The sequence below is a fragment of the Oreochromis aureus genome, linkage group 7, assembly GCF_013358895.1.
Source record: "Oreochromis aureus strain Israel breed Guangdong linkage group 7, ZZ_aureus, whole genome shotgun sequence".
In the NCBI taxonomy this organism is placed as follows: Eukaryota; Metazoa; Chordata; class Actinopteri; order Cichliformes; family Cichlidae; genus Oreochromis; species Oreochromis aureus.
The window spans coordinates 23,421,606-23,435,872 of record NC_052948.1 but is presented as its reverse complement, the minus strand read 5'-3'; the positions used below and the strand labels follow the sequence as shown (position 1 = coordinate 23,435,872).

Genomic DNA, 14,267 nt, shown 5'->3' with positions numbered 1-14,267 from the left:
GAGCCAGTCGGCCTGTCTTCGTCCAACGGTCTGGCCTCTCATCAAAGCCTCCTGCAGAGACAGTGGATCGATGAAAGAAGAGCTTCACTGACTGTCAGGTTCCAAGGAAAAGGGCAGTGGGCCTATAACGCTGTCAAGTCTGCTCTTTGTTTGTAGACATTCAGTGGACAGCTCAGTCACGGCTCTCAGTGATTCAGTACTGTTCCAATCAATTCACCAAACGGACAGGCTGCTTCACCTCTAATTTCATGCACTTGATGTGGGCGGCTGTATTCATGCTGAAGAAGGCCGCTCACACCCAGATGGTGAAGTGGCACTGACAGTGACATAATGGGGAAACCAATCTCTTTCTCTCCTCCAGTCTGTCTGTATCCATAGTAATTATAAAAATGACTCATAATGGCAGTATAGTTTCTCATATGTTTTTTCTTTTTGTTTTTTTTGGTATCCTCATCTTCAGCTGCTCGCCTATGTTCCTTGTTCAACCTTAAAGACACACAAGTGCCTTGTCATTGTTTGTGATGATTATGTTTGTGCTGAGCTTATGGATACCATTCCCCAGTAACAGGGGTTGAATTGGTCTCAAGTGTTGGTTTTGAACACAGTTTTTATGGTAGGACATTTTCCAACAGAAACTAGTGATTCTGGAGATTTTTTGTACCGCCAGTTATTTGTTGCCAAATAACTCCCTGAAAAATTTGCCTTTGCAAAGATAGACATTTAGTGGTTTTAATGCAAGGATGGAAGCAAAACAGGCAACTGCCTGAACCTGCCCAGTTAATTACAAAACAGTTCCCAGAACAAGCAGCATGTTGCCATCCCAGTCTAAGTGGATCGAGTGCCACTTCTCCCCTGTGGAGCCTGTAATGCGGTCAGTTGTCTCTCCCCACCTGGAGTCTACTCTGCTGGGGCTTTCCTGTTTGTCCCTCTGGGGCTGCACAGTTGGTTGCACTAAGTAATATAACGGCCCTGCGCTGCCTTACTGTAAAGGTTTACTCTTTGTCTCGATTCTGTGATGTGATTTGTAGCGTTGTTTTACTGCAGGCACTTTGGGCTTTTGTTAAGAGTTTTAGAAATGTTTTGATTACCTTTGATGCGTTTTACAGGGATGTAAGGTTAGGAATGGAGCAGCTCCTACAATGCTACCACTATAATGACAGTATGGTTATACAGTGATACGTTGTGAGACTGTGTGATGCAATATCCAAACAGTCCTGAAGAAATCAAAAGTCCGAAATATGCATCTAGGAATGAATGAACTGTGGTGTCAGTTGTGTGTGCGTCAGTTAGGTCAAAGGTCAGTGGAGGTAATGGTCATCATTAATCAATTTTAATAATGCAATTCTTTTAAATCTGATTAGCTTTTTTCCACTGTACACTATTTTACCTCTTAAGAGTGTTTTTTTTTTTTTTTTTTTTTTTTTTCTCTGCAAGTTGGTTAACTTCTGTTCACCCTACACTCTTTCAGTTAATAAGAACCACCACAAATCATAAAGTAGCGACTGTTTTTTTTTTTTTTTTTTTTTTGCCAAATAGTTATCCTAACCATAATCTACTTTGATGATGACAATAAATTGCCTCACAAGATGAAATGGAGGTGGTCTACATAGAATAGAAAACCCTTTGCCCTATTAGCGTACACATGAAGTCAATGAACCGGATTACAAAAAATTACCTGTCTAATGTAATAATTCAAATTGATTCACATCTCATACATGAGTGTAAGGTAGCAGAATTATGATATGCCAGTTTCATATGAAAGGTAAAACACATGCCTGTCCAAAATGGATGGAAGTGTATTTTTAAAATGATTTGCATTGTCAGAGAGAGTCGCTGTAGGAGCATGCAAATTGCAGTGAAAGTGTAGACAACCATTCACTTAGGAAGAGGTGGATGTTTTGTGTTGTGGTTCCACCAACTAAAATTACAGCTCTGATCTTAGTAAACCGTACTTCAGTTTGCCATATGTGAGACTGGTTATTTGGTAAATGTACCCTGAAAAGCATAGTTGAGCTTTCTCATAATGATGCCTCTAAATCTAATTCTGTTACCACAGAGTTTTACTGAAGATCAGTTTTCATCTGTAATGGGTTTTCTAGTGACAAATTTTAAGTGAAATTTGTCGAGTATCTACCTTGCATGTGCATAGACGCTTCAAATTGGGTATGACGGTTTTGTTTTTGTTTTTTCTCTCTGCTAAACCCAACAAGCCTATGGATATTTGGTTAGGTGTGTGTCAACAAAAACGCCTCATATGTAGACATCATGGAAAAATAGCTGAGCTCATCTCACAGACCAACAGTTTTCATGATGCTGTTTTATACACGGTTGGTTTTAAGGACTAAAAGGACTTCTTAAGGTAATTTAACAGTTTAAGGCCAAAACTTTATGTTTATATAAAAAAGGCCATCTTGCTCTGTCAGACTTCTACAAAAGAACTCAAAGCTGAGAACATTTGCTTGTCAGTGTTTACTTGTGCAGAAAAAGGGTGGCAGTTGAGGGTGTATTGTGAAACAGTTGCACAGTCGTATCCCTCCCTGACTACATAATATTAATTGTACTGTACCTCGTTTATTTGAACAGCCCATTATGTCATAACAGTCTGTTTTAAATGGTAGGTGTACATTGATGGGAGGGGCTGAAATGCTTGAAGTGAGGACTTGCTGAACCTGCCTGCTGTGGTTGTTATTACAGTGTATGCAGCAGAATCATTGTTTTTAATGTGCTGACAGCTTAGCACTGGGGATCAAAGTGAGAGGGAAGTATCTTTGACTTTGTTTATATCTGCTGTAAGAGCTTAGCTTGTGCATTAACCACTTAATAACACTTATTAATAACATGAAGTGGAGGAGCTTGCAAAATAAAAAGCCACGCCACATCTCACCTTGAAATTTACCTACTCCTTTCCCCTGTAAAGACTTGTTGTTTCTGATGCTCAGCTGAAGGCCATAACAATGACGATAATGAAATTAAATGGGTCCCTAAACCTCTTAAGACTTAAGTTACAGCCATGCTTTAATGTAATCAAGTGTAGGCATGCAGCAACTGGTATAAGTGGGTACGGCTAAGCCCCAGGTTGTGGCTCACAAGCCAGCTGTAGAGGCAGGACTAACTGTGGTGGAACAGTCTTGTTAAAATGAGCTGCATGATTAGAGCAGATATCTTCTATTATTGACCAGAGTGGGCTTCAGCTCAGCTGACAATAGCTGTGTGAGCTGAGGTTTACAATGCAAATAGAGATTAGTGTCTTTCATCGGAGAGGGAAAAAAAGGGTCCAGTTGAAAAATTGTAAAAAAAACAAAGGGGGGAAAAAGCATGTAGCTACATGTAAAATATTAATTTGTCTGTTGTTAAACAGTTAGCTGAAGCATTAGTTGGCTAGCCTTAACATACCTATTTTCTGTGTTTAAAGGCAACTCATGTTTTTGTATACTACGTAAAAGCTAAAAGTTTATCTGTCCAAAAGTTTATAGTTGAAGTGCAAAGACATGAAGAATTTTTTGAATGAAGTTTTAACAGTTTTTTGGACACTGTAACAAGGGCAGGGCCAGTAGGTTACTGGCACAGGACCAGCTGGAGCTCGGGACATTTAGATTCGTGTTCATCGCCCATGGCAGCACCAACTAAACACAGCCCCTCAGTCTAAAGCCTCTGCAGACCTTGCGCTTTGTTCACATCCACTGAACTGTGAGGGTCTGTCAGGATGTAGCTGTTGACCCACAGTCGTTTAGATGTGTCTGTGTGTGGGTTTAAGAGTGTGTTGGTCTCCCATTCTAGTAAATATTTGTCCAGTGGAATTTTTTTTTTTTTAACCCATCACTGCTGGTAAAATTTCAAATGTTGACCCTGGGACTGGGTGATCAGTGAGGATCTAAAGTCCAATGGAAGCGAGTTTTATAGCTTTTGAGCTACAGTCTCAAAAGCACAATTTCCTTCTGTCTCTAACCTGGACTGAGGTTCTATGAACAGCATTAATCAGTTGACCTCAGAGAGACAGTAATTACATATGGATTTAAAATAAAAAAAAATAAATAAATAGGAAACCATCTGACCATGATGAGCTCTGAAAGCTGTTACCTAAAATTTAAATTGAACCTTAAAATTTATGAGGAAGCCTGTATGACCATTTTAATTTCATCTTGAAATTAAATTTATTTTATTCTGCAGATGATTAAAACACAGTTTGCGTAAGACAATGTGTTTATTAAAGTTTTAAACCAAAAGTATCACCCACATTTCTCCCATTTGTAAGATCATAAAAGGGTATCAACCGTAATACATGTAAAACTAGAATTGATCCTCTGCTATTACTATAATATTAGCTTAGGTTATCTTTAAGCAAAAGTGGCAGTATATTTGTCTTGTGCATTAATAGACTGACTCAGAAAGAGAGAGCAATTCAAAGCCACTGCTTCAGGCTTCAGGGAAGTATGAGGGAAATATTTATTCATGGCCATTTTTTGTGTTTTTTTTTTGTGTGTGTGTGTGTGTGTGTGTGTGTGTGTGTGTGTGTGTGTGTGTGTGTGTGTTTTTTTTTTTTTTTTTTTTCAATTTCCAAAAATGTTAAAAATGAATTTACTGAACAACTTATTCAGCAGACTGAGAAACTGAGAATGGTGACAAAATGAAAGTTTGCCTCAATATTTTACTGTTGCTGAATAACCATTGCGAGCCAAATATTGAGCTGTATCACTGAATGAAGCAGTCCTAATGCACACTTATTGCTGCATTCCTTTTACATCAGAAGTTGGATGTTGGAGATACAAGTGACATCACTCCTGAAGTGACCGTGTTGGAGTAATAGTATTATTAGTTGGAAAAGCCCCCCCCCCCCACCCCCAAAACAGGCTTGCTAGGGAGAAATTCATCCATCACTTTTTCCCCCCCTTCATTTAAACACAGCTGCAGCACATCCACTGGTCAGTGCTCTGTGTATATTTTAGTAATTAGTAAATACACAACAGTGGCGTTACAGCTTACAAGATTTAAAGCTTTACTATTCTTTATGTGCACTGCTACCATGTTGGAATGTGAAGTTGGGGTCTGGTGGGTAATCCGAGTTGAGGAGGCATTCCAGTGGAAGATTCTGACTCAGAACTCGGGATTTCCGACTTTCAACTGAAAACGGAATACAGCAAGAACCTTTTCATATTACTTGATTTAACAAAATACAAAATGTCAGTAACATTTACAACAGGCACATGTCATAGAAAACAGTATTTCTTGGTACAGTGATGTGATTCAATTTGCTATTTACACAGTATTTCACAAACAAGGGAAGAATAGTGTTTATTGCTGAGATTAACAACTGTAGGAGATTAATATCAGTCTGGAGGATCTGGTTTACTTTTTTGGCTCTGTCTAGATCAATGAGTTCTTCTTTTGCCTTGTGTGGATTCCACACACCTTTTCATTCTCATGCTATTTAAACGCTTTTATTAAAGAAAGGGCTTGATGGAGGCTTTCATAGGACTGTATTACATCTCTGCACATGCCTCTTGTCTTTTTAAGCAGTAGCCAAAATGTGTAAATACTAGCCAAGTTACCCAGACGGAAGCTATGAATAACACCTACTTGGCCTGCAGCATTAGATGGGAAGAGGTATGCGATCCTAACAAGAGTGCTGGAGCTTGACAGAGGCAAGCTTTGAATAGACTCAATTCATTATCATGTAACATAAGTGACCTTCATCATTTGTACTTCATGATCTTACTGTATAAAAATTACTCAAGCTTACAGCCTGCATGACTTTATAGTGGTGCCATTTAGTGGTGCCATTTAGGTTATCACAAAGCACTTAATCCTGTGTGAAAAAGTGCTGTGATAACAGACTGTTAAAAGTGCTGCATTTCACTAAGATTATAGTCCTTGGTTAGTACCTGAAAAGGCCACAAAATGATGACAAAATGCCCTCTGCAAGTTCCGAACTAGAAGTGACATATTTGGTATGCTGTGTCAAAAACCTATTTGAGTATTTTGGCTTCACAAATGTCAGTAATTGCTATGTATTGCAAGTTTGTAAATTGAATATCTTAGGATTTTGATTGAAGAAAACGAGCAGTTTGAAGACATAAACTTAGATTTTAAGGCACATTTTACTTAAAATACATAGCTCTATGTATTTGTTAGGAAAAGTTCCACAGCAGGCCTTACATACTCACTGCAGCAGGACCACAATATCAGGTAGTCAAATTATCTTTAGTAACTGACTTTGTCGTGGTGGCGGCCTGCCCCGTATCACAGTAATTTGAGTGTAGCCCAGATAACACTTCCAGTGTTTGGCCATCATGACCTCCTTCTAGACAGAAGGCTCTTCCATTCCAAGACTATGCTAAGCATAGCCTACACTTAAGCTCAACTTGCCTCAAAATAGATTCCTGACTGGCCACAGCACTCCTGGAAGACCTCAGTTATCTATATCACAACCTCAGGAGTCAGCACATTTCTACCAGATGCATCTGCACCAATGCAAAGAGCCTTTTGCTGTGGAGTCTGCATGCACCACATGTCAACATGTTTGTTTGTTTTTTGTTTTTTTTAAACAAGAACCGGATTTCCCAAATTCTCCTTCTCCTCCTCCATTATACAGCATAAAAATTAGATGGTTACACAGAATAAATTGGATGTAATCATAGAGTAGCTTACATGCAAACCACACCCTTAGAAAAATGTTATTGGCTCAGTTGTTGGCACTGTCTTGCTCTGGCGCACTTTGCATTGCTCCTTTTTTCCCCCTAGGTACTTTTCTTTCTCAGTCCTTTAATTTTACCAGCAGTGTACCACTGCTTGATATGTATGCCTTTTCCTGTTCACTGTACATATCTGTCCAGTTAAGGACTTAGCCAAAAATGAATGAAGTCTAAATGTAGAACAGAAGCCACAAATAGGATGTGGATGTAACTTAACTTCTATCATCGAACTGCCTGCATAATCACAAATAGGACTCAGACGGTCACAAATAGCTCTGTTTGCATAGCAAGCTGCCACCTTATTTATGTCAAGAGACTCTCTCTATAGTTAATGGGGACAGATGTTTTTTCTATGAAGTGATCTGTTTTTATTTATGAATCAGATTTTGTTTTAAGGTTATATTGAAATGTATTAGATGTTGCTGTGCTGATATGGAAGATGCATGTTTAGCTTGCAGTTACCATGTTAGGGACCCATGACTATGTTAGCACTGTGGAACCCATTTATCTAGCACTTAACTTCATGTTTGATATTTTTTTTTCTCTAATCTAAAAAGTGTGACGCATGTTTTAATATTATAGTTATAGAGACATTATGGATGGTGATTTTCAGTTTTACTTTACTTTGCAGGTCAACTTAGTAGGGGTGTTGGGTTTTTTTTTTCCTTTTTATTTTTTTACCTAAACCAAAGTCAGGTTTGTGTATTCCACCACAGTAATGTGATGGCATTGAATTTGGGTCGCAGTGTTTTCTTTGGTTACAGCACTGCAACTGAAGATAGGGTTATTTGCCCTTAAAGTATGTGTACCACATTTGGTGAAAGCCAAACATGGCACATATTAGCTTATCAAAGACCTTATACCATCTGTGGTGAAGGGGTGGTAATTTGGTCTCGTTTTGGAGCCACAAGACATGAACACTTAGACTCTGAACTCTGCTTTATACCTATAACTACTGACAGTTATTGATGAGAATTGGGTCATGCAACAGGACAGTGATCCCACACAAAGAGCAAATCTATAACAGAATCGCTGAAAAAGAAATGAATAAGGGTGTTGCAATGGTCCAAAGTTCATCAGGTACATTATCAATCCTTGTTCAGTTTTGGATTGGTCTTTATTTTCACTGGAAGAAATTTTGATAACAAATTGTCTTCAGCTATGCCAGTACATACCACAAATAGTTGCCTTTGAAGCAAAATACATGATACTCAAATGAGTATTTGTTGAAAAATAACTGTTGGCTTTATACATTTTCACTAAATCCTTTGAGGATGTCATTATGATATCTAATTGCTGGAGGAGTAGTGGCTCCTCTCTGCATCACATCTTCAATTTGGATGAGGAGTAGCAGGCAGTTACTTGAACAATAAAACAGCTTCTTTGCTTGTCAAACACCCTCCTGTGTTTGGACGTCTTGCACCTAAAGTGCAGCCTTGGATTAAATCCTGTTGAAGGCACCAAAGTGCAAATGAAGTTCCACCACCTGCTGGCATCATATGGCAGCTGTTTGACTCAATCTGCATATTCATGAGGTGTTAGTCTTTCACTTTTTTTGCTGCAGATTTAAACACTAAACGTGGACAATGCCTTTGTTAAATCTTTCTGTGTTGATTGGTCACCCACTGAGAAATAAAGTCTTGTATTTGAGAGATGCAAATAGTTAAGTGCAGAGTCAAAGTGCCTTCCACTCTGTCTTGAATGGTGTGTGGTGTGACCCATGTTTGACACAGAAATGAGATTCCTATGTCAACAGCACATGGTTCAGTGACACTGCAGTCTAGGCCTTACTCTGCTTCTATCACAGAGGAGTGTGTTACCTCACAGTCTACATTTTCTCCTTATTTTGTTAATTAATTGGAAGAAATCATATCTTTTTTTCTTCTTCTATGCACTGCAAAAAAAGACAAAACAGTTTTCATAAAGTCTTTTAACAATGTCTGCAGTATTTATTTTTTGTTGTTTGTGAGTTGCATATAGGAAAACTAAGAAATAGACCTGCAGCCACATAAAAAGGGGGCAAACACTGGGCAAAAAACACATACATTTAAAAACAAGAAGCACTTTGTGATCACAAACTTTCGCCAAGGTAGCTCACTCTCAGGGCAGTATTTACTTTTAAGTGAATTATATTGTATTTTTTTATATATTCATTTTGTTTTTATTTATTTTTATGCATATTTAATTGCAGTGCAGTAAAAACAAGTGTAAAGTACATGCTTTTGTTATTTTCCCTGTTGAAACGCATTTAATATATTTGACATAATTATGAGTGCAGTTATTGTTTTTTTTTTTATTTATTTATGTGGCTCTAATACATGAGTAGTATTCATTTCAATGTTTGAGTTCTTTTAATTTTTTTGATTTGGGGGGGCGGGGTTAAAAATTTTGATCACAAGTGTTTGTTTAACAAAAAGTACACACAAATTGTGTGTTTAAGCCAGTTTTAACGGACTCGTAATAAAACAACGTGATAGGTAGAATCCTTGTCTGCTTTCCCTGTATGCTGATATGTTGTCAGTACAAACAATGACAACAATAACATGGGCCTGAATTCTGGAGCATGGACATTAGATTCCATATTTAATATTTAATTAGCGTAATTCCGTCTTCTGATTCTAAGTTATCTTTTTTAGAATCTGTTATGAGATGTTTGCGGTCATTACTTAAACAGACCCACATTAATGATGTCAGAGTTTATTTGCTGTGTGTGATGATCCACATTGAATTAGACACCTCTCGTATTAGATTCAGCATGTCTGTTGTGTCAGTGTTTCCAGTCCTGAAAAGGATGCCTCATTCAAAGCAACACTGGAATATCTACAAATAAAGCCTGACAACCAGATTAGAAGAGGCTTGAAAATACTCCTGTGCCATCATTTCTTTTTTTAAAAATTAAAGCAGTAATTAAAAGGGAACATTTCTTTGGCTGTGCTCTCACCACATAAAGTTTGACACATTTTGCACTTCAGTGAGATCTGTCGAGGCAGGTGTGAACGGAGCAATTAAAAAGTATCAGCAGAGAGGAGAGGTGACTGAAGATTTTGTGCCTTGGCTCTTGGACCAGTGATTAGTTTTTGGAAAATCTGTGTTATGCTAGATGCCAGTGATGTGTATAACATAATTCTCTATAATCTTTGGCTCACAATAGCTTTGCCTGCTGCTGATGCTGGAACATTTGCTGGAAATTCACTGAAATTAGTCTAAAGGTTGTTAGATGGAACTGAGAGTTAAATTACTTTACAGTATATTTACACATTGCAATTTAAAAAAAACAAACAAACAAAAAAACAGCAACAACCCACAAGTGCTGCTCAGTGCTTGTTTAACACCTAGATAAGCTGTTAAAGCAAAGGACCACTTATTTGGCCAGCATTTCTCCAAAAGTAACTCTGGTCTCTGTACCACTTTTTCCTTCCATGTTGACTACTTCATATGATCCCTAGCTGAGGCCTTCTGTTTCCTAACCTTTCCCTACTCTGGTTATGATGGGGCAGTCTGCTGTCTGACCCTTGACCTGCAGGAAGCAGCAAAGTCGTTATCAGCGTGCCACAGGGATTTGGCATGCCCTCATATGTTTTCATAAGCACGGTTTCTGAAAAATGAGTGGGATATCAACACATATCCAAAACCTTATTAGAGGAATCATGATAATAAGGGCAAATTGGGAGCAGGGCAAGGTCAGATTTCACACGTCACACAGACTGTAAACCAGTCAATGTGCCCCGACAGGGGCATGGGTGTGTGCCTTGTTTTTGCAAGTGCTGACCTTGTGCAAAAGTATGTGGTGAATTTGCTCTGTCTTGCTTTGCAGCACGCTTAAAAGTGTATCGACACAACCCAGTCCTTCATTATAAGTATCGTACACTTTTCAAAATTAGATCAGTTGTATGTTTTGTGAATAACTATGGCAAAGAGCTTTATATTTTATCGCCTATTGGTGCCGTTTTATTCCTCATAGTCCGAAGATGGCATTTGAAGCAGTTGGTACCAAAAGCATTTGTGTATCCCATTTATCTATAATTTCAGTCCAGGATCAATCCAATTCTATCCTTTTATTAAAGTTTTTCGCATTTGTGCAAAGGATTTGTGAAGCTGGAAGCTGGGGGTGTGATCATTCTCATGCCCAGTCTCTTAGTGGGATGAGCTTTTACCTGTTCCAGGATTAAGTCGCACCATGAGGTGAGAAGTCTGTTGCCAAAATAAGCTTTGTTTATGTTGAAGTGATTAGGAAAAAATTATGGGCTTTTCCACGGGTTGTGAGAACTCTGCCCTTCCTTTAGGGTTTGTGCAGCCCTACCTCTAAATTTACAATGTCAAAAAAGTTTGATGTGCACTTACTATTTATTGGAATTCATATGATCATTTCAGTATCAAACAAATATTGAGATGTGCGCATATTAGCATGTCTTTCTTGTCTTTGAATACATCCATGATCCTAAATAACCAAATAATGAAATGAAGAAACTAATTTGTTTTAATTAGAAGAGATCAAAAGCTCGCATACTGAGTGTTTGGTGTTTGTTAAAATTGTCTTACATTGTGATTTAATCTTTCTTCTGCAAGTGTTTCTTATGCCTGATTTTATTGTGATGACAAGTTTGATTTATCTGTAGAGTTTGTAAATATTTTTTGTGTGTGCAAGTATCAATGAAGCACATGGTACTAAGATAAACCTGGTAGTACTTTACCTGTCTGAACTCCATCACACTGGATTGTATTGGAAATAGTTGTGCCTTTTTATAGTATGTCTGTATATTATGTGTGGGTATGACTCTGGAAAAATGGTTGAGGACAAGGGAGTCCTCCACCATTGTGGATGGTTGTGGGAGAACTACAGGAGTACGATGATTGTAGCATTTTTTTTGAAAAATGAAAATTCCTTATTTTATTATTTTCTGTTTTTATCCTCATAAACATATTTAGATAACATGTAGGAGTCCGACCAGTAAATTTAAACAAAAGCCAGCCCTTTGTCTCAACTTAGCTTCGGGCTAATTCATGCATCACATCATATAAAAAATAAGCTTAATTTGCTATCAGCAACTCTTTGTGGAATTAATGCTTCCTTACTTTGGGCTTGGCTGAGTTTTAAAAGTTGAAATAGGGAAAATTATCCCAGTGGTCTGTAAACTGGTATTTCTCATGCTTGGGCTACAGTGGTGAGGATGAACAGGACTTAACAAATGTGTCACAAAATCAAGAAAACTCAAATGTACCAATTTGTAATTTCTTAATATCTTACTAAAAATAATATTTTACTTTTCTAGTTTTACCTTTTTCAGTATAACAGTACATTTTAAAATGTACTTGGTAGCATTAAAGACAAAAATGTATATTTTAGTATGAAAAATATAATTTCATTTAAAGAGCTTGCATATACTGGTGGATTAACTTTTACAGGAAAAGTTTTTTTTTTTGTTTTTTTTTTTAATTAACAGTACTGTTAAATTAGGGCAGTTGTGTCATAAACCTTATATTTGGTGCTGGCCTAATAAATTTCTTGAGCACTGTAGACGGAGAAAATATTGTTGCCTAATTTCTTGGGTTGGTAGCGATTTAACCTCATCCTCAAGTCTTTGATGACTGCCACGAGATGCTGAGTCTCTTTCTGTTGCCCCTCCTCCTGGCATCTTTCAGTCGACCAGACCAGCATTATATCCTGCTGTGATCGGATTATGACTTTAATTCTTTGCCTCTATTACTGGTCACCATGGCAACCCCCACCACCCCTTTCTTGTCATGCATAGTCCAGAGTGTTTTAGCACACACAAATATAATCTCTGTGTGTGTGTGTGTGTGTGTGTGTGTGTGTGTGTACACTTTCCCCCCCCCCTCCTCCTCTCTGGTCTAGTGTCATGTCTAAAGTAGATGCTGCTCTCAGCTCTTTGTCTGGTGCTGTAGGTGGTCCCGTCAGGCTGAATGGGCAGAGCATGAAACCACTTCTGGAGTTTTTTTGATGGTAAAAATGCACTTTCTCATTGTACTGTGGGACTCTTTAAAATGATTCTCCAAATAGAAGCTGCTCAGGACCTTTTTCAAGCATTTATCGTGCATTGGTACGATAGTTTTCTTTAAATGCTTTGTTTGGTTACCATCTCCTTCATTTGAGGTGGTAAGCCAACATGCCTGCAGCAGGCATATAGTGAAAAAGCTGGAATGTAACATCCACTGCTGCCTACCAATGTCTCATTTCTGCACAGTGAAGTCTCTCTTGCAGGTTTTTAATTTTGGTGAAGCCCAGATATAATTGCTGCTCCTGCTGCGTTAAAAATATCTTTAAATGTGTAGTCAGCCTCTCAATTTCCCTGCACAAACCAGCAGAGCTTTAGCTTTAATCTCAGTACTGCAGAGTTGATTACTTGCATGTAAGTGTAATAATATGCAACCTCTGCCAGCATGCAGCGTGTTTACATGGAGAAAATGCTTGTAGCTAACTCAAATGGTAAGATTTAATTGATGACAATGTCATTGTGGATTGGTTCATTTGTTTAGCTGTCCATGTGCAAAAAATTAGGCCTACACAGGTTTTCAGCATCATCATCTCTTAGTTTACACACAATATAGAAACGGTTAACTGATGAACTTTAAAATTGCTGGTAGGCTTTTTGAATTGTACAAAATATCTGGTTTGGTAAGAGCTTCACCATGACAGCCTTTTCTATAGAGTAGAATTTAGGGGGAAAAGGAAAGTAACATAAATCTGTACAAGCACAAAACAAAGAGCTTTACACACATCTCCACATAAAGCAATATAATGCATGAAAGGTAGTGTATTTGCAGATTTTGAGAATTTCCTGGTTTGCTTTACATCTTTGGGTTCAGGTAATTTTTGCTATTGTCATAGAAAGGCCTATTCTGAAGCTGCACACATACAAGTGTATTTCCAAATGACAGCAAAGAGTTTCAAAAGAATTCAATTTGTGTTCCTGTAATTTGCAACTTGCCTGGCTAGTTCTGAACTTGCTTAGAGAAGGTGAACCCCACCCTGGTGGTGCAGGAGTGATTTTTCACAGCTGATAAAGGAAGCTAATGAAAACGAACTGTCTCAAAGCCAATCAATGCCAAACCAACCAGTGCTTCCTTACTTTGTTTACAACCACAAGAAGGCATGTAGCCACCAGCCTGCAGCGGCTTGATGCAAGCCTCTTGCTACCACTTTTGTCCTCTGCACATCCTGCTTTTCCCAGCCATTCACAAAGGCATAATTGTCTCCTCTGTGAAGGACATGGAAGCTTTGACTAGCCCAGTTGCAGGTGACATCATTTGAAGCAGCTACACTGCTGTCCTCAGCAAATCTCCATATAAAATTCTGGCCTGTTCACTCACCCATCTGCACCAACCATTGTGAGGGTGTTTTAGTTTTATTTTAGCTTTGACCTTTGTCTGTGTTTGAATTACTAAGGATTACTCTAATGTGTTTTTCCTCAAAAACTAAGATGGAGTGTGCATTTAAGAAATAAGATTACCAAAAGGAAATGGGACCATTTAAAAATGACCACTGATCCTTGCATAAAGTTGTGCAGGAATTGCAGGAATTTAATACCATTTATCTCATTTACACTTTTTTTCACACAG

The 14,267-nt window shown here is 38.1% G+C and overlaps 1 protein-coding gene across 4 annotated transcripts in view; it reads left to right on the top strand.

Moving 5' to 3' along the window:
• kif21a (kinesin family member 21A) overlaps positions 1–14,267 on the top strand; it is a 56,119-nt gene that overhangs the window by 909 nt on the left and 40,943 nt on the right. The gene's annotated exons all lie outside the window — the stretch shown is intronic.